We start from the raw sequence: 22,200 nt of genomic DNA on the forward strand, positions 1-22,200 counted from the left end.
CACAACATCAGTACATCTCTCTACATTAGGCACTAGTTTCCCAGTCAAATACTGTTATGACAGTAAAGACTTCTTTACCATGACGTTGTATTCAACAGATTGTAAAGATATAAGTACTTTTTAATGTGAAACTTCCTGGCAGATTAAAACTGTGTGCCGGACCGAGACTCGAACTCGGGACCTTTGCCTTTCGCGAGCAAGTGCTCTACCAACTGAGCTACCCAAGCATGACTCACGTCCCGTCCTCACAGCTTTACTTCTGCCAGTACCTCGTCTCCTACCTTCCGAACTTTACAGAAGCTCTCCCGCGAACCTTGCAGAACTAGCACTCCTGAAAGAAAGGATATTGCGGAGACATGGCTTTTTAATGTGCCGAAAGATCGTTTTTAGAATATTTTGTAATATTTTGTATTTCAAATATTACTACCTACTTTCAGAAAATAACCTTCTGACACATTTTAGCTCGACAGCTTGTCCACATGAAATTACTGGTATTGCTTGCTTCGTCTGCTAACAGTTATTGCAATAATGCCATTAAGTTTTTTTACAAAGAGACGTTGGAAACTCATTAAAATTTATCTACCACAGAAGTTCACAGTATTAGAGCTACTTGTTGCTGTTACAACACCAAACTTAATTAAGTTCATCACGAAAACTCCAAAAGTTCCTGTAATTCATATTTATTACCGACATGATCTTTGAGCAGACGATATATGCAGCAGTGCAGTCGACTATCAAATCTGACACTTAGCGACTAACAGAAAACTCTGATGAGATACCAGAGTGTCGGTTTAGGCACTTAGTGATGAAGAGGAAACTTTGATGAGACAAAATGTAGAACAGGGCAAACTACTGTTAATGTGGACAGTTAGTGACTAACAGAAAACTTTGACGTAACAGTATTCAGAGCAGGGCAATAGACTGTCAGTTTCGGCACTTAATGACTAGCGAAACTGTATGTCCAAGCATAGAGACGTCGTGTGACTAGGGCCTCCCGTTGGGTAGACCGTTCGCCGGTTGCAAGTCTTTCGATTTGACGTCACTTCGGAGACTTGCGGGTCGATGGGGATAAAATAATGATGATTAAGACAACACAACACCCAGTCCCTGAGCGGAGAAAATCTCCGACCCAGCCGGGAATCGAACCCGGGCCTTTAGGGTTGACATTCTCTCACGCTGATCACTTTTTTTCCCTTTTTTTTACTCCACAAAAAAAGTAACAAACATAGCTATAATGAAATGACATAAATAAGGCAACAGATAATCGCAGTCACAAATTACAGCATTTAAAGAATAAGGAACCATATTCAGTCTTTAGGAGTAGTACACACTTAGCACCTTCACTATCACCTTCAACCGGTGGTAGTTCAGCATGCACATTTTCTTCTTCTGCAGCCTGAGATTCCTCATCATCATTTCCCAGACCCACATTAATCATTCAGTAAATCCTTGATGTGCGTTCCTTCCAGGGTAAATTACCTGGACATAAGAGCAGTCCCGAACAGCGACTTCGCAAAATCCTTCACTGCCTTGTTATTTTTGTCAGTTCCAGCCTTCCAAATTCAGCTACCGGGGGCGGACATGTCCAAGTATGAACTGTGAATTTGGGTCCTTAGGAACTAACAGAAGACTTTGACCGGACAGTATGTGGAACCGGGCAACGGACTGTCAATTCGGGTTCTTAGTCACTAACGGAAGACTTTGACCAGACAATACTCTCAACAGGGGAGCGGAATGTCAATGTGGGCTCTTAGTGACGAACTGACAACATTGATGAGACAGTATGCAGAACGTGGCAATGGACCGTCAGTATGGACACAAAAATTAAGAGGATACTTCTATGAGACTGTATGTGGAACGGTAATGAATTATCAATCTGGACGCTTAATAATTAGCAGAAGCTCGCAGAAGTCTTTTGCCATATGTATAAGTGAGGATTCCGCAACTAGTATTATCTATGTACTTGACGCCAAGGAACCTTACTTTAACCTGTCGTAAATGTACACATGACTTGAAAATTGTCGTTTATTCGTAACTGGTTGTCAATACATAAATAAACATCACAGCAGATTTTTCCACGAGTAGTTTCTTTGTTACAGGCCAAAGTAACGGAACTTCTTTCGATGCTCTTTGCGTTCATCAGGGCGACTGGAAACAGTAGGCTTAATTTTTGCCATAATTGGAGGACTTAAAATTCCAAGTTTGATAAACCATACCACGTATAACCTTTTCTAGTATACTGTATAATTTCACTGTGTAATGAATTTCGTTTGTTACCAAACATATACTAGTAGTGATTGAAATACACTTAGCGAAATAAATGAATTGTTTGGTTCAAGCACGGAGATCGCCGCTGAGCGACGGGTTCAATGTCGTCGCGTCTCTCAGAGCACCTCTTTCTGCGGGGTATCTTGTGGCGTTTTTCTGCGGTCCTTTCGCTCGTACGCCTGCTTCGACCGGATGTCGCTTTACTGTGCGTCGTAAACTGGCAGCGCCTGATACGTCCCGCACTGTAGCTACCTCATTGTAACGGCCGCGCACTTTAGGGTCCACAAAACATTAAGCCAGCCTGCGAGGGCTTTATTCCTGCGGGCTTATCTCGGGCGGCTAGGCTGCAATGAAACTGTCATACGTCCCCTTCGCAGCACAGCCAACCGCACAAAGTCCTCCACATCTCGGGACGTAAACCACGGGATGGTGCTCCTCGGTACGTCCGAGCGGACACAGAGTCGCTGTGTATATGCTCGAAAATGAAATACTCAAGGGGCCTTCTTTCGATTCAGCGATCCGTTATATAGATATCTAGTGGGAATTGTACAACAATATTGCGCTATTATTAACGTGTTAGAAAAGTCTTTCTGTCTGTTGCCATGTCTGTAATGTAAATAACAGTAACGTATATGGGCGTCACCACCCTGTACTTCTTCCCTGATAAATATTACTGATTTTTACCAAGGTGGATCGAAAATTATTGTAAACTATCTAACCCACCTGGACTTTACGCTTAGCACTAAGTATCTAAGGCCACGTGACGTGCCACTCACAGAGGTAACAAATCATGTACTTATCCTTAGATTAGCCTTGACATATAAACAGTAAAACGGGGCAAGAAACGTTATAATATCTACAGATTCCTACGTAAAACTATATTATTGCCTAACCATTGGCGAAAGTGATTATTTTAACCGTCCCGATCAAACTTACCAAAGGATGCAACGTTCAATTGTCTTTTTGCCGTTGTGTTAAACTAAGCATTGTCACGCCAGTCCCAAAGAAGAAATCTGCGTCGAATGAATCGGATATTGGTGCTGTGAGCATCTTTATGTAAAACTGGATATAAACTTCATTCCTGAAGCTCAAAATACGTCACTGAATTAAAAGTATGACACCCAATGGTGCCGAGTAAGTGGATTAAGGCCGGAAAAAGTTCACCGTTTTTTTAACAACGAAATTCGGAAACAGCTGAGGAAACAAAGGCTGATATGCTCTAAGTTCAAAACATAACGAGAAAATAATGACTGGCTACAGTCAGTAGAGATTCGTACGTCTGTAAAACGAGAGATGCTCGATGCATACAGCAACTACTGCCGTCATATCTGATCAAAAGTTCTTCCCAAGAGCTCGAGAAAATTTTGGTCCTACGTAAAATCGCTAAGCCGATGTAAGGCATCCATTAAGTCACTCATTGACCCGTCTGGTGTGACAGTAGAAGATAGGAAAAGGAAGGCTGAGGTCATAAATTACGCGTTTAAGAAATCTTTCGCGCAGGAGAATCGTACAAAAATACCGTCGTCTGACCATGGAACAGAAACTCATATGGAGGACGTAGTAAGAGGCATCCCCGTCGTAGAGAGACAACCGAAAGAGTTGAAAACAAATAAGTCGGCAGACTGGATGGTATCTCAGGTCGGTTTCAAAAAGAGTACGACACTGACCCCTTACTAAGCTTGCATTTATCGCCATCCTCTCGACCAGTACAAAGACTCAAGCAACTGCAAAAAAGTGAAAGCGCCTGCTGTATATAAAAAGGGTAAAAGAACGGACCCGCAAAATTTCAGACCAATATCCGTAACATCGGTTTGCTGCCGAATTCTTCAAGGCGTTCTGAGTTCGAGCATAACAAATTTGCTTGAGAAGGCAAAGATTCTGTCCATGAATCACCACGGGCTTAGAAAGCATTGCTCGTCCGAAACTCAGCCTGTTCTTTTGTCACATGATATCCTGCGATCTATGGATAGAGGGCAACCAGCGGACTCCATATTCTCCGATTTCCGTAAGACACTTGACACGGTGCCACACTGCCCACTGTTAACAAAGGTGCAATCATACCGAGTGGGTTCCCAGATGTGTGAGTGGTTTGAAGACTTCTTAATTAACAGAACTCAGTATGTTGGCCTGAACGGCAGATGTCCATCAGACACGAGGGTATCATCAGGACAGCTCAAGGAAATGTGATATGACTTCACTTATCTTCTATATAGATAAACGATCTGACGGATGGAGTGAGCAATAGTCTGCGGCTGTGTGCAGACGATACTGTGGTGTATAGGAATGTGTTGTCGTTGAATGACTGTGGTAGGATGCAAGATGATTTGGACACAATTTGTAGTTGGTGAGATGATGTAGAATGTAGAAAAATGTAATTTGATGCAGACAAGAACAAAAAACAAAGGCTTAATGTTGGGCACAGCAGGAGTATACGAGGGCGTCCTCAGAGTAAGTTCCGTTTCTATTTACATCCGCGGCAGCGCTACGATCGCAGTTCCGAGCATGCGCGGCAGCTACTCTAACTCTAGGAGAATACGTGTACGCCATTTTCAGATCGCTGCTGCCGAAGTGTGCTTTGTAGTGCTTCTTTATAATGTCAGCCGTAATTGAAAATGTCGCCGCGTGTGAAATCAGATTTGTGATTCGTTTTCTAAATGCAAAGAAAGTCAAACCAAAGGAAGTTCATCGGCCGATCTACGAGGTTTACCGACAAAATGCTGTGAGTGATTCAATGGTTAGAAGATGGGTCAGACCGTTCAATGAAGGACGTGATCAAGTGCACGATGAAGAACGAAGTGGACGCCCGTCTGCGGTTACTGATGAAATGGCTCACACAACTGAAGAGAAGATTAAGCACAACCGTAAGTTTACACTTAGTGCCCTTGCTATGGAAGTTCCACAAATCTCACGATCACTAATTCATGAAATTGTTAGTGAGAAACTGAAATTTCGAAAACTTTGCTCACGTTGGGTACCCAAAATTCTTACTGAGCAACACAAAAAACAACGGATTGGCAGTGCACTTAAGTTTTTGACACGCTACAATGAAGAGGGCGATGGTTTTTCTTTCTCGGATAGTCACGGGGCATGAAACTTGGGTATTGTACGACACCCCTTAAACAAAACGGCAATCAATGGAATGGAGGCACACTTCGTCCCTAACGAAGGTTAACCCTAAGCAAATCTGGACACCTCGAAAAGTTATGTGCACCGTTTTTTGGGACAGAAAAGGAATTTTTGTGATTGATATCTTACCACGAGGTCAAACAATCAATGCACATAGTTACTGAGAGACCGTTAGGAAATTGAGCCGCATAATACAGAACAAGCACTGAGGATAACTGTCAGAAGGTATTGTTCTTTTTCCACGATAATGCCAGACCCCACACGGCGAATGTGACCAAACAACTCTTACGGGAATTTCACTGGGACGCGTTTAACCACCCTCCGTACATCCCGGACCTCGCTCCTGGCGACTTTCATCTCTTCTTAGACCTAAAATCTGCCCTTGGTGGTCAACACTTCAGCGATGATGACGAGCTGAAACAACATGTTACCACATGGTTCAAAACACAGGTGGCAACGTTCTATGAAGAAGGCATTCAAAAACTTGTGCTACGCTATGGCAAGTGCCTACAAAATTTTGGAAGCTATGGAGAAAAGTAGTTTAACAGTTGTAGATTTTTGTTCAATAAATATTTTTTCTGTATCTGTAAACGTTTGTTTTATATAACCAAATGGAACTTACTTTATGGACATACCTCGTAGTTCTGAATGACAGAGACAGTTCAACTAAAAATCCAGACGTAACGTTGAAAAGCGATATGGAATGGAACGAGCATTTAAGGATTGTAGTAGGGAAGGTGTATTGTCGGCTTGCTGTACTGGAAGAATTTTAGGACACTATTGCAATCCATTCTTGCCCACTGCCCGAGTGTTCGACATCTGCATCAGCTTGGATCAGAGATCGACGCAGTTCAAATGCGGGATGTTATATTTGTTACCGGTAGGTTTAAACAACATGCAGGTATTATGGTATTTTGTTTCGGGCACCCAAATGAGAATCCCTAGAGAGGTGACGTTGTTTTCAAGGAACACTACTAGCGAACTGGCATTTGAAGCTAACTGCAGAACAATTCTGCTGTCGCCAACGTATATGCTGATTAAGGACTCCAAAGGTAAGACAAGAGAAATCAAAGCTTGTGTGGAGACTTATACGACAAGATATCATTTCTCCCTCGCTTCGTTTGGGAGTAGAAATGACTTGTAGTGGTACAGCGAACCCTCCGCCACGCACTCTATGGAGGCTTGTGGAGTACGTATGTAGATTTATATGCATATTACCTCTTTTCTAATATTATTGTATTAAAACTGTGTCCTGTTTGAAGCGAATGTGCAGCTACTGCTGATTTACATGGTTGATGGTTGTTGAACACGAAACTGTTCACGGTGTTCGCTAAATCACACTACAGATATCCTGCCACTCTGACATATGTTTGTCGTTGTTGCACTCCAAATTACCTTAGTTGGTGTTATTTGGCTCAATACGTATACAGACTGACAGTTTATGCACAAAAAGTTATGTTTACATTGAATTGTAACAAAATGCCATATATTTTCTGTTAGAGATTGCCAGTGAGGACTATTTCGTACTTTTCAATAATTTTTGAATTAAGAGAATATATTTTTTGTTAGGTCAACTCTTGGAAGACCTCTTTATGTTAATTTTAGTTGCAAGCAGCAATTTTGTTTGAATCTGTAGCTGACATTTACGGGAAATCTACAACTGCACCATGTTAACCATCAGACCAAGGAACTCTGTTGTTCTCTATGCTCGAATTCTTCTCTGAATTTATTGTTCTCCTGATGCGAACTGAACTTCCTACATAATTTATCATTGATATCTTCTTCAGTTCCTTGTCCTAAGCATATCGTGTCTGCATTTCACATATCTGTGGATGAACAATGTTTTTAAGCAGGCGCTATGTTATCAATGAAAATGTTAGCTATCGGGCTGAAAACGATTCTGTACATTGTTGCAACGTTAGGTTCTATATATATCGCCGGAAAAAAATAGTGCACCAGGAAAGACAAATTCGATTTTGATCCTATTACGGCATATGCCGCCTGGAGGGTAGCTAATGAACTGATAATGGTTTCAATGTCGTAAGATAACAGATAGCGTAGTAGCATAGCTAACAGAGTGCCATCTGCATCTACCCTTTAGCTGACATCCAAAAGGCTCAGTTTGGTGGAAATGTGAGAAGCAAGCCGGCAACCATAACACTGAGACGCACTTGTTTTCCTACAGCTAACTAGTTAGTCTGAAAGGAGATATACTGTGGCCTTCTGAGTAGCCGGACGGTCCTTTCGATGAATTGACACACAAGTTGGACGTGCTGCGTCAATTGAGCAGTGATGATAGTATCAGTGGTCACGTGGACATTCTCACATCCATAGACCAGGTTCTGGATATCCACGTAGTAAATACGACCGATGGCATCGTCGTATTCCAAGGGCAGCAGTGCCAGCTCGTACAGACGCCACTCCATAGACAAGAGGACTTGCGAGGCCAGAAGTGTCAACACGAACTGCTGCGAACCAGTTAGTAGCAGTGGGACTATACGCGTCTTTGATTCATAATCAAAACGTCTTCGGTCCCGGGTTCGATCCCCGCCACTGCCTAAATTTTGATAAATAATCAGCATTGGTGGCCGCAGACTTCCGGCATAAGAAGTCAGCCTCATTCTGCCAACGGCCTTGTAAAAGAGGGCGGAGGAGCGGATAGAGGTTCAGGGCACTCTCTTGTCCTAGGGGTGGGAAACTGCCCCTAAAGGCGGAAGAATCAGCAATGATCAACGACATGAGGATGCAGAAGGCACTGGAAAACACTGCATTAAAGACACGTAACGTGTATCCACAGGACATGTGGCCTGTAATTGAAGAAGTGTCATGATGATCTCTCCATTGGCAAAAGATTCCGGAATAGTCCCCCATTCGGATCTCCCGGAGGGGACTGCCAAGGGGTAGGTTACCATGAGAAAAAGATTGAATAATCAACGGAAGGATAAAGTTCTACCAGTCGGGGCGTGGAATGTCAGAAGCTTGAACGTGATAGGGAAACTAGAAAATCTGAAAAGGGAAATGCAAAGTAGGGGTCAGTGAAGAGAAGTGGAAGGAAGACAAGGATTTCTGGTCAGATGAGTATCGGGTAATATCAACAGCAGCAGAAAATGGTATAACGGGTGTAGGATTCGTAATGAATAGGAAGGTAGGGCAGAGGGTGTGTTACTGTGAACAGTTCAGTGACCGGGTTGTTCTAATCAGAATCGACAGCAGTCCAACACCGACAACGATAGTTCAGGTATACATGCCGACGTCGCAAGCTGAAGATGAACAGATAGAGAAAGTGTATGAGGATATTGAAAGGGTAATGCAATATGTAAAGGGGGCCGAAAATTTAATAGTCATGGGCGACTGGAATGCAGCTGAAGGGGAAGGAGTAGAAGAAAAGGTTACAGGAGAATATGGGCTTGGGACAAGAAATGAAAGAGGAGAACGACTAATTGAGTTCTGTAACAAGTTTCAGCTAGTAATAGCGAATACCCTGTTCAAGAATCACAAGAGGAGGAGGTATACTTGGAAAAGGCCGGGAGATACGGGAAGATTTCAATTAGATTACATCATGGTCAGACAGAGATTCCGAAATCAGATACTGGATTGTAAGGCGTACCCAGGAGCAGGTATAGATTCAGATCACAATATAGTAGTAATGAAGAGTAGGCTGAAGTTCAAGACATTACTCAGGAAGAATCAATACGCAAAGAAGTGGGATACGGAAGTACTAAGGAATGACGAGATACGTTTGAAGTTCTCTAACGCTATAGATACAGCAATAAGGAATAGCGCAGTAGGCAGTACAGTTGAAGAGGAATGGACATCTCTAAAAAGGGCCATCACAGAAGTTGGGAAGGAAAACATAGGTACAAAGAAGGTAGCTGCGAAGAAACCGTGGGTAACAGAAGAAATACTTCAGTTGATTGATGAAAGGAGGAAGTACAAACATGTTCCGGGAAAATCAGGAATACAGAAATACAAGTCGCTGAGGAATAAAATAAATAGGAAGTGCAAGGAAGCTAAGACGAAATGGCTGCGGGAAAAATGTGAAGACATCGACAAAGATATGATTGTCGGAAGGACAGACTCAGCATACAGGAAAATCAAAACAACCTTTGGTGACATTAAATGCAACGGTGGTAACATTAAGAGTGCAACGGGAATTCCACAGTTAAATGCAGAGGAGAGAACAGATAGGTGGAAAGAATACATTGAAAGGCTCTATGAGGGTGAAGATTTGTTTGATGTGATAGAAGAAGAAACAGGAGTCGATTTAGAAGAGATAGGGGATCCAGTATTAGAATCGGAATTTAAAAGAGCTTTGGAGGACTTACGGTGAAATAAGGCAGAAGGGATAGATAACATTCCATCAGAATTTCTAAAATCATTGGGGGAAGTGGCAACAAAACGACTATTCACGTTGGTGTTTAGAATATATGAGTCTGGCGATATACCATCTGACTTTCGGAAAAGCATCATCCACACAATTCTGAAGAAAAAATGGTTCAAATGGCTCTGAGCACTATGGGACTCAACTGCAGAGGTCATTAGTCCCCTAGAACTTAGAACTAGTTAAACCTAACTAACCTAAGGACATCACAAACATCCATACTCGAGGCAGGATTCGAACCTGCGACCGTAGCGGTCTTGCGGTTCCAGACTGCAGCGCCTTTAACCGCACGGCCACTTCGGCCGGCAATTCTGAAGACGGCAAGAGCTGAGATGTGCGAGAATTATCGCACAATCAGCTTAACAGCTCATGCATCGAAGCTGCTTACAAGAATAATATACAGAAGAATGGAAAAGAAAACTGAGCTTGCGCTAGGTGACGATCAGTTTGGCTTTAGGAAAAGTAAAGGGACGAGAGAGGCAATTCTGACGTTACGGCTAATAATGGAAGCAAGGCTAAAGAAAAATCAAGACACTTTCATAGGATTTGTCGACCTGGAAAAAGCGTTTGACAATATTAAATGGTGCAAGCTGTCCGAGATTCTGAAAAATGTTGGGGTAAGCTATAGGGAGAGACGGGTTATATACAATATGTACAACAACCAAGAGGGAATAATAAGAGTGGACGATCAAGAACGAAGGGCCCGTATTAAGAAGGGTGTAAGACAAGGCTGTAGCCTTTCGCCCCTACTCTTTAATCTGTACATCGAGGAAGCAATGATGAATATAAAAGAAAGGTTCAGGAGTGGAATTAAAATACAAGGTGAAAGGATATCAATTATACGTTTCGCTGATGACATTGCTATCCTGAGTGAAAGTGAAGAAGAATTAAATGATCTGCTGAACGGAATGAACATTCTAATGAGTACACAGTATGGTTTGAGAGTAAATCGGAGAAAGACGAAGGTAATGAGAAGTAGTAGAAATGAGAACAGCAAGAAGCTTAACACCAGGACTGATGGTCACGAAGTCAATGAAGTTAAGGAATTCTGCTACCTAGGCAGTAAAATAACCAATGACGGACGGAGCAAGGAGGACATCAAAAGCAGACTCGCTATGGCAACAAAGTCATTTCTGTCCAAGAGAAGTCTACTAATATCAAATACCGGCCTTAATTTGAGGAAGAAATTTCTGAGGATGTACGTCTGGAGTATAGCATTGTATGGTAGTGAAACATGGATTGTGGGAAAACCGGAACAGAAGAGAATCGAAGCATTTGAGACGTGGTGCTATAGACGAATGTTGAATATTAGGTGGACTGATAAGGTAAGGAATGAGGAGGTTCTACGCAGAACCGGAGAGGAAAGGAATATGTGGAAAACACTGATAAGGAGCAGGGACAGGATGATAGGACATCTGCTAAGACATGGGGGAATGACTTCTGTTGTGGCGTAACAAGACAGCTACGCCACACTGAAGTAGCCGAAAGGCACGCGTAATCTCACGTAGGCTAGATAGAGGTCTGAAACGGGATACGTAATGAATGGTAGCAAGAAAAGTACGTAGCTGCTTTAATACTTAACTTGTAATCTTTCATGTGAATACAGCATTCCTTGATGATACAGGAGAGACTCTATCTTAAAATGGTTAATGGCGCCTTGCTAGGTAGTAGCCATGGACTTAGCTGAAGGCTATTCTAACTGTCTCTCGGCAAATGAGAGAAAGGCTTCGTCCGTGTAGTCGCTAGCAATGTCGTCCGTATAACTGGGCGAGTGCTAGTCCGTATCTCGAGACCTGCCTTGTGGTGGCGCTCGGTCTGCGATCACACAGTGGCGACACGCGGGTCCGACATGTACTAAATGGACCGCGACCGATTTAAGCTACCACCTAGCAAGTGTGGTGTCTGGCGGTGACACCACAACTTCCATGGTACTAAAGGGAGCTGTAGAGGGCAAAAACTGTAGAGGAAGACAGAGATTAGAATACGACAAGCAAATAATAGAGGACGTAGGTTGCAAGTGCTACTCTGAGATGAAGAGGTTAGCACAGGAAAGGAATTCGTGGCGGGCCGCATCAAACCAGTCAGTAGACTGATGACCAAAAAAAATAAAAATAAAATAAAATAAAATAAAATGCTGCATTTCCCCGGGAAAAGGATGCAGAAGGAGTTCGAGTTGGGTCTCCACGCGGGAGCCTTGGTTGAATTTAGTAAATAAGACTTGATTGACACCAAAATTTTTACCGAGTACTTAAAGAAATTTCTCGTGTTTTCTCCGTCATTCAAATAGTACATGGTCTGTCAAAGTTGCAAGATTCATATTTTTTTCTGTTTAGCTGATGACTAGTTTCGGGCTACCTGGATCTCTTTCCAAATCATTCAAACACACAAAACTCTAATCTCCGTAGTAACATAGAAACCACCTTAAGACTGTACTTACAGGTAAACAAAAGTCAGGTTTTGGCATGAACCGTGGCAGGGCAAACATATGTGCTGGGCCACACCAAATCAGTCAGAACACTGCTGACTCAAAATGAAGACGAAGAAAATAGAACAACCAGAGACTTTTGGATAAAACAGAAGCAGCTGTACGAATTTCGAGAGCCCCTATGGCTAGCCAATACTATGGAAACAATGGAAATCTGGAAGGTGGATGTAATATGTGGAAGAGCTTTACTAGTGATATGAATTTGAAGCCGCTGTAGCAGAAAGGGAAGAGGAGGTAGACGAAGATGAAACGGGAGATAAGAAATTATGAAAAAGATTCCACTGGACACTGAAAGGTCTAAGGTGAAATAGAGACTGTGGTGTATACAAAATTGTCTCATTGTTATTGAGATTCTCGGGAGAGCCCGCTGTGACGAAGCTATACCACCTGGTGTTCAAAACATACTAGGCGGGGGAAATACCATCACACTTCAAAAGTAATATGATAAATGAATTTCCGAAGTAGGCAGGTGTGAATATTACCGATCTATCAGTCACACGAATGGCAAACGGCCTTGCCGCAGTTGTAACACCGGTTCCCGTCGGATCACCGAAGTTAAGCGCTGTCTGGCTTGGCTAGTACTTGGATGGATGACCATCCAGTCTGTCGAGCGCTGTTGGTAAGCGGGGTGCACTCAGCCCTTGTGCGGGACACTGACCAGCTACTTGATTGAGAAGTAGCGGCTCCGGTCTCGTAAACTGACATACGGCCCGGAGTGCGGTGTGCTGAGCACATGCCACTCCATATTCGCATCCAGTGCCGCCTGTGAGCTGAGGATGACACGGCGGCCGGGCGGTACCGTTGAGCTTTCATGGTCTGTTCGGGCGGAATTTAGTTTAGTATCAGTCACAGGAATAGTTTATACAAGAATAGAAAAAAAGCTAGAAGCTGACCTCCCAGAAGTTCGTTTAGATTTGCGTAAATTTGTAGGAACATGTGAGATAATACCGACCTTACGACTTATTTCAAAAGATAGGTTAAAGAAACTGAAAATTACGCTTATAGCATTTGTAGACTTACAGCAATTTTTCGCTGATGTTGCCTTGCGTAGACTCTTTGAATTTCTGAAGATAACGGGGATAAAACACAGGAGCGGAAGGTCATTTACAATTTGTAAAGAAACCAGACTATTAATATACAGTGGAATGTCATGACAGGAATGCACTGGGGAGGGCGGAGATCAGATAGAGTTGTAACCCGTCCCTGATGTAATTCAGTCTGTGCATTGAGCAAGTAGTAAAGGAACCTAAGGAGACATTTAGAGATGGAATTAAAGTTCATGAGAAGATATTAAACTTCGAGGTTTGCCTATGTCTTTGCATTTCTGTACGAGAGAACCAAGGACTCAGAACAGCAACTGAACAGATACTGTCTTGAAAATCGGTTACAAGATGAAAAAAATGTTTCAGATTGCTCTGAGCACTATGCAACTTAACTTCTGAGGTCATCAGTCGCCTAGAACTTAGAACTAATTAAACCTAACTAACCTAATGAAATCACACACATCCATGCCCTAGGCAGGATTCGAACTTCCGACCGCAGCGGTCGCTCGGCTCCAGACTGCAGCGCCTACAACCGCACGGGTGAAAAGATGAACATCAACAAACGTAAAACAAGGGTGATGGTATGTAAATAGAATTAAACCAGATGATGCTGAAGGAACTAGTTTAGGGAATTCGACGCTAAAAGTAGCACATGAGTTTTTGCTATTTGGGCAACAAAATAACCAATGGCGGCCGAAGTAGAACGGATATGAAATGCAAAATGGCTAAAGCAGGAGATGAATTTGTTAACACTTATCATAACATTAGGTGTTAGGAATTCTTTCCTGAATGTACTTGTTTGGAATCTAAACTGGGCAGGAGTGAAACGCAGACTGTAAGTAATTCCGAAAGACGAGAATAGAAGACACTGAGACGAGGGACTGCAGACGGTGAAGAGGTTTGCACAGAATGGAGTAGCGTAGGGGGTTACATCAAACTAGTCTTCGTGATGAAGACCGCAGCAACTATAGATTAGACTAATGTCTCCGAATATTTTATGTGAAATCTCATGACGTTTTTAAATAAAACAAACATTAGTAACATACTGCATCTTTATTCTTGATGTGTACATATTTATTTCACCATGTAGTCACCCTGGCGACGAACACATTTCTCCTAAAGAGGGAGCAATTTGTTGATACCGTCACTGTAGACTGTTCAACTTAGTTGACGGAGCCACTAACTCACCTCTGCTTGTACCACTGCTTGAAACTGAAGTACTGAAAGGTGTTCTGTAAGTTTATGAAGCAGATGAAACCTGGTTGGGGCCAAGTCGAGACTGTATGGAGGATGATCGGTGACAGTGAACCCAAGACTTCCGATTGTTCCAGATGTCGCAGCGCTTGTGAGTGAGCTGGCTTTGCCATGTTGAAGGACAGGGTGTTCTACGTGTGGGTAAACTCTGTGAATTCGAAACTCGATTAGAGCACGCTGTTTCTCACGCACCATCATAGTTACGTTACGTACCGCCACCTTACACGCTGCAGTTCGGTACTCTCTAGCGGAATAGACATGGAGAATAAAGATGTAGAATGCCAATGACATTTGTTTTGTGTAAAAAGCTGGAAGAGTTTTCGCATAACAAAAATTCGGACGTTTTACTTTTCAGCACGCCCTCGTAATGCTGGTTGAGTGAGAGAAACTCTCCTCTCCGTCCGAACAGGCCTTGGAAGGCGCAACGGTACCGTCCGGCCGCCGTGTCATCCTCAGTTTACTGGGTGCGGATATCGAGGGGCATGTGGACAGCACACCGCTCTCCCGGCCGTATCTCAGTTTACGAGACCGGAGCCGCTACTTTTCGATGAAGTAGCCCCTCAGTTTGCCTCACGAGGGCTGAGTGCACTCCGCTTGCCAACAGCGCTCGGCAGACCGGAGGGTCACCCATCCAAGTGCTAGCCCAGCCGGAAAGCGCTTCGGTGATCTGACGGGAACGAGTGTTACCTCTGCGGCAGGGCCGTTGGCGTATGAGAGAAAGATGTTCTTGTACTTGTTACTTAATTTCGGAATTAGCATTATGGCAGACGAAAAACACCTTCCTGAAGGGAAGAACTCAACTGGGATTGCTTATGTCTAAGTTTTTTGTGTCCTGTTGCTCTGTGTAACGTAACAGATACATTGATAACTTACGTTCTCGTGGAATCACAACTTTCTTTCACTAGCTGATGTAATGATGTCATTTCTTCCCTTCTATGCTAGATGATCCGATATTATATTTCGTGTAGTTCATCTATGAAGTATGTCGTTTCGTTATTCATTGCTTAAAATTGACAGGTGGAACATGTCTGAAGCAGATTCGACAACGACATGGTGTGCATACTTGTATTTCAGGTGTAAGCAATTGAAGGTCTTAAGGTAGGAATGCGGGAGAGATTTCGTAGATTCAAGTATTTTAAGTAGTTGAGCCCAAGTGTAACTCATTGCTATTCGAGTTTATCAGGTATCATCTGGAGAGTTTCGTCTGACGACTCTGTAGGAAAGCCGTATGGTAGGTCTCCAGCTGTTTGTAACATCCTTCTTAGTTTAACTGGATGATATTATCCAAGCATGCATTCCATATTTAAATATTGGTCGAACTAACCTGTTGTACGTAAACAATGACAATGGTGGGTCCGCAATCGGCATTCTACTTTTCACTAGTTATTCTGAGTTTAATCTACTCTCTGCTTGTATTAATTTTTGGGACTATGTCGCTTACTAGTTAACGTAAGTGAACCTGCGACGTATTTTATGTGCATTTGAGGGGCTAAATTTAGAGACTATTATTTAATTTGAGTTGTATTCTTGTAGTAGGCTAGAGAGACCCATTATGAGGAACGAAACTGCTATATTCACTAGCGAGGGGAGCGATAAACTGTAAAGCACACTCAGTGATTCGTTACTTCCCTGCGAATATCGTTAATTATCTAGAGGCCGTTCATTGTGCACTTCAGTGCCTATTTACGCCAAAGTCTGGAAAACGTAAATATGATGACAAAGCGTTAGGGACGTGACGTACACTTTACAGGGCTGCCAGTCACTGCGAACATAATTGGAATATCTGAAATTACTACAACGAAATTTGATGGAGCATTAAGAAGGGAGCCTTCGAATTAGTGAGGCTTCGCTACTCACAGTGTCGCGAAAGGCGAGAGAAGTAATTTTATAATGCATTAAGCTGCTTCCATCAACGGAGAGGGGTCGGAGGAGGACCCACCCCCTGCCAGTTTTAATGAAATTCGCCGAGGGGTGAAACTTTAATAATAAACACGCTGAACCACGGCGGCGGACTTGGCGCGTTACTATTAGCAGCCGTCTTGCGACGCGCTCGCCCGTGTGGCGTGGCGTGGCGTAGCGTGCGCAGCTGGGCGCCCTCTTACGGACGCAACTTGGACGTGAGTTTCCGCCGTGAGTGGGGCGGGGGTTCCCCGGAATCTGTCACGCCAAGTGCGCGCAGCGCCACCCGCCAGACACGCGCGAAACTTGGGCCGCCTCATCTGTCGAGTCTCTCTCCCACTCGTCTCGCCCGTACCGGCCGTTTTTGTTGGCTCGGATTTCTGAATGTGTAATTAAGTACGGGAAGTTTGACGTCTTCCGGGATGCGTGTCTGGATAGTCGGCTCAAAGGTTTCGCGTTTGAGATTGCGAATTAACAATGTAAGATCTTCGAAACTGAACACTTAACGAATGGCAAAGGGTTGTAGGGCTGTGAAAGTACAGAATGGCCACGAAGCAGTCACCTTCCCTACATCAGAGACAGTTTATAAATGAATTACGTCTTTCCCAGTAGAGCTGTCGTTGTTGTTGTTGTGGTCCTCAGTGCCAAGACTCGGTTGTGCCATCTTTCCTCCATATCAACTTCACATTCAGTGGCAAGCTAGGCAAGCTAAATATCTATGGAATCCTGCTGTCAGGGCTCGAATATTGTTGTTAATGCAGCACGGCGCAAAGGCACAGTCCACTGCTGCTGTGACGTGAATTATCTCACGACCCAGTACTTCGCCACTTTGGTCCTCTACGGGACCTGAAGTGAAACTGGGCAGAGAAACTACAAGTATTCGTTGCTCGGGCCTAGTAGTGTAGTCTTTTCCAGTGCTGCCGATTATCGAGACATACTTAATGAAAGTTGATGGTACCAGGTGAGACAGCCTCCATCATCTACGTCTAGTAGCTTCAGCTGCTGCTCCACAGGTCACTGCAAGAACAGCTGCTTCTGGGGCTCTAGTTGGAGCCATCAAGGACGGTCATCTACAGGATGGCTCCATCCGATCTTTGGCGTCAACAATGGTTCCCGGGTTCGTACGAGCACGCTTGCCAGTGTACGTCTGATCGTCTGTGGGAATGGCAGGCGTGCCAATTGCCTGACAGCCTTGTGTCAGTAAGGCCACTTGGGCTTCCACAGCCCTGAAGCAGCACACAACCACCTTGGAATCCTCGCTCTACTAGGAACTGATCGCAATGCCATGTGCCAGCTGAGGCTGTTAAAAGCGGTTGGGGGTTAACGCATGCCTTCGAACAGTATCTCCTAAAAAAAAGATAGTCTGTGCATGGAGTGCACGACGTCACAACATGAGGTCGTACACAGGCAACAGAGAAACATTTGCGCCGCGCGCTGTTTATCGATTTCAGCTCATTCGTGAGTACAACTACTGTGTGATTGAACATGAATTTTTGTTTTGTTTTGTTTTTTGCTTGGTGTGCTCTAGATTGGACGATATATGTGTGTTCGATCTCCCTTTGATACTCATTTTACTGTCAAACAGCCGCCCCGCTTCGTAGCACTGTGCCGTCTTACGGAAGAAATTACGACGAAGGCCCAAAAATTATTGTACTTAAATTTCTGAAGGATGAAGCAATGTGGAGAATATTTTTATCAAGATTTCACAGGAATAATTTGACTCCTTATTCAGGTTCAAGGGTGAGTTTCTTTTTTTAGTTTATGTTCTTATAAGAGATTAATTTTAATTGCGAAGCGTTCAGTTTATTGTGATTCTAACTGAATGCCATTCAGATGCTTCTCCAAGAAAGTTAGCTTCCTTGCATTCACATGGAGCTTTACTTCCTCTTTAGCGTTTGTTGTTAGCTATACAGGTCAGTCTGGCTGTAGTATTTAGTTCTGTTTTCTGATGCAAAAACTTTCAGTGGGCTTTGTGTTGAAAGACGAGAAGAGACTTCATATAGGTCTTCCCAGTAAACGAAAACTAAATTAAGAGTAGCTACCATATTAGCAAATCTCCCATAAATTAGGCTATCTTTAGCAACATGATTTGAAAATTCTTGTTAGTAATTGAGGCATAATTCTCTAAGCTAAAAAATTCTTCTTACTTGTAGCACACAAACACGCTAACTATTCCCCTTTAAAATATAGGGTACGACAAATAAAAGTGGCGTGGAGAACAGAGTTCTAGGGTACATAGGAAAACAGTAGAGGATTTCTAGCGAAATATTTCAGTAAAATTTTCATCCCCTGTTTTAAATTCGTTGAGTGGCCACTTGAATTGTTGGTTTTAGTTAATAATTTTGTGAACTTTTGTTGGTATTGGTATAAGTGGTGGTTTAGTAGTATTAATAAAAGGAGTTGCTTCCTTAGTAGAGAGAGAATTTAGAGATCGCTATTGTTAGTTTTGTAAACAGTTCTGCCGGTGTAAGAGAACTGAGGTAACGCAGACGTTTAGTTTTTGTCAGTAACCGTAAAATTTTTACCATGAATGAGAAGTGAAAGCTCTGTAGTAGGTCTGTTAGTAGTGGGTTACGGTGGGGGGGGGGGGGGGGGAGGGGGAGGTAGGATGCAGTGGGGAACCCAGCGGGCATTCTAGCGAGACCTTCCCCTGGGAATGCAGGATCTGTACTAAAAACGCGTAAGATCTATGTCATTCAGGTGCAGTTACAATACGCAAAGGAGGAACTAGACAGGTTGAGAAGGGTGAAGGATGCTGGGGAATGGGAACTGGCAGTTGGTAAGTATGAAGCCAGGAGGAGGAAGTATTCAGACGGTTGTACTTTGCGTAAATGCAATAGTTTTGACCAACTGTCAGAGTTGAGTGGAGAGGAGCCTCTTGTAGCTGTGGGTGTAGAAATCATGCAGCAGTCCTCAGCAGTTAAGAGGCCTAGGTCAATTGCAAAGTCTAACGGAAAGGAGAAGGTTTTCCTGCTAGGTAGTTCGCATGGTAGAGGTGTGGGCTAGCAGTTGCAGGAAGTGTTGGGGAGTGAGTACCAGGTCACCAGCATTGTGAAACCTAGTGCAGGGTAGGCTCAGGTGACTGACAGCATAGGGGAGTTAGGTAGGAATTTTACGAAAGTGGATAAGGTAGTGACTGTGGATGGAGCAGGGAATAGTCTTGATAGTTACGGGGAATATGATGTAGGTGGTGACCTGGTAAAGGTAGCTACTCAAACTGGTGGCACTAATGTACATTTCTTGCAACTATTACAGCGTCATGATCTGCCTCATCTTAATGCGGCTGTTCCGCGCGTTAACGTGGGGATGGAGATGGCACTGATGTCAGAGGGCATGGTTCACACATCAGCGGTGTCAGTCGAGGGTTTCACTAGGCATGGCCTGCACCTCAGTATGTATGGTAAGGGAAGGCTGGCAATACTTATAGGTGCTGTAGTGGCTGGTGGTGGGATCACTCATGGAAAAATTCCTGTAGTAGTTGCTGTTAGAGGTGCACCTTTTTTTTTTAGACTGAAGTAAGCTGATAGGTATTCCTTCTTAAAGGAAGTCCCTCTAACTAAGGGATCACCTTCGGAGGACGTCATGCTTCCAAGTAGAGAAGGAATTAGTATATTTCATCAAAATATAAGAGGTATTAGAGATAAAGTTAGTGAACTGCTTGTAAATGTTGACTGTAATTATTAGTATAGCGGAGCGCCACTTAAATAATTCGACCATTCAGAAGCTCCCTTTACCAGGGTACAGATTAGCCGGCTGTTTTTCAAGGAGTTCCTTGCGGAGTGGGGGAGTGGCAATGTACATAAAAAACAGTATTCCATTTGAGTACATAGACATACACGGCACTGCACCGAACAAATATTTGAAAGTTGTGCAGAGGCAGTTGAGTTTATTGAAACTAAATTTCTAATTTTGTGGTTTATAGGTCCCCTTAACTCTGACTTCAGAGCATTTCTGGTCAAGCTAGAGAGGGTTCTTCATTCATTCGATAGGAAGTACCAGAAATTAGTTATATGTGGTGACTAATAACTTTGTATATGATGGTACAGGAAAAATGATGTTGGTAGATCTCCTAAATTTTTATGATCTGATGCAGAGGGTGTATTTTGTAACTAGAGTACAGGGGAACAGTAGCACATATAGACAATATTTTTATTCATTCTTTATTACTAGATGGGAATTCTGTTAGTAAAAGAATGAATGGCCTTTTAGACCACAAATTTTAACGCTTAAAGACTTTTGTACTCAAACAAGTGTCACATATAATTACAAACTATGTAGGAAAGTTAATCCAACGGCAATAGAGAGTTTTTTAAACTTCATCAAGGAACAAGAGTGGCAGGATGTTTATAGTGCCTATATCATAAATGACAAATATAATGCTTTCCTTAACGCATTTCTCATGCTCTTTGAGAGTTGTATTCCATTAGAACGTTCTGAACGGGGTACTTTCATATCAAAATGTAAGAAGTAGTCACAATCAAGCTACAAAAATGGCTCTAAGCACTATGGGACTTAACATCTGAGCTGATCAGTCCCCTAGACTTAGAACTACTTAAACATAACGAACCTAAGAACATCACAAGCATCCATGCCCGAGGCAGGATTCGAACCTGCGACCGTAGCAGCAGCGCGGTTACGGACTGAAGCGCCCAGAACCTCTCGGTCACAGCGGCCGGCAATCAAGCTACAGTAGCCGACTACAAACAGCATTGTAAGGTGCTTAAAATGTTATTAAGAAGGCAAAGGGTATGTGATGCGCAAATAGAACAGCTAATTCACAGGATTAAATTAAAACCTTATGGTCAGCTATGAAGGAAGTCTCAGGTCAGCAGCACAAGGCTGACAATATAAAGTCAGTTCGTAGTAAAAATATTTCTGTTACTGATAAATCGCCGGCCGGAGTGGTCGAGCGGTTCTGGGCGCTTCAGTCTGGAACTGCGCGACCTCTACGGTCGCAGGTACGAATCCTGAGTCGGGCGTGGATGTGTGTGATGTCCTTAGGTTAGTTAGGTTTAAGTAGTTCTAAGGTCTAGGGGACTGATGACCTCAGCAGTTAAGTCCCATAGTGCTCAGAGCCATTTGAACCACTTGAACTGAGAAATCAGATACGCGTACAGTATTTAACAGTATTTTTTGAGCATTGCTGGTGAATTAAATTAAAATTTAGTCTCTATACGGAATCATATAACTCTCTTGGCAATTGCCTTTCCGAGATTGATGTCTTAAATACTGCTCTGTGATACATACAAGAGGAAGATTGAGTCAATAATTAAATCACGGAGGACTAAGGACTCTCACGGATATGATGGCGTGCCTAGCAGCACATTAAAGTACCGTGTTGCACATGTTAGCCCCGTATTTAGCCACATATGTAACTTTTCCTTTAAGAATGGTCAGTTTCCCGAACTATTAAAGTACTCAGTAGTGAAGCAGCTTTATAAAAAGGGATAAAGGGATAACGTAGACAATTCTAGGCTTATTTCTATGTCATCAGTGTTTGGTAAAGCTATTGAAAAGGCTGTGTATGTACGGGTAATTGATCATATTATATCACACACATTACTATGAAATGTACAGTTCAGCTATAGAAGTCGGTTAAGAACTGAAAGTACTATATTCTCTTTTCTCTGTGCAGTACTAGTGAAACGGAACGTGTTGTACCGTTCCAATGTTTTATTAAATTTCTAGCACGCAGAAATTATTAGCAAGAGTTTGTTCTCTTGCAGATAATACCTCAGCTGGTG

The sequence above is a fragment of the Schistocerca americana genome, chromosome 4 (assembly GCF_021461395.2).
Source record: "Schistocerca americana isolate TAMUIC-IGC-003095 chromosome 4, iqSchAmer2.1, whole genome shotgun sequence".
NCBI classification, from domain to species: domain Eukaryota; kingdom Metazoa; phylum Arthropoda; class Insecta; order Orthoptera; family Acrididae; genus Schistocerca; species Schistocerca americana.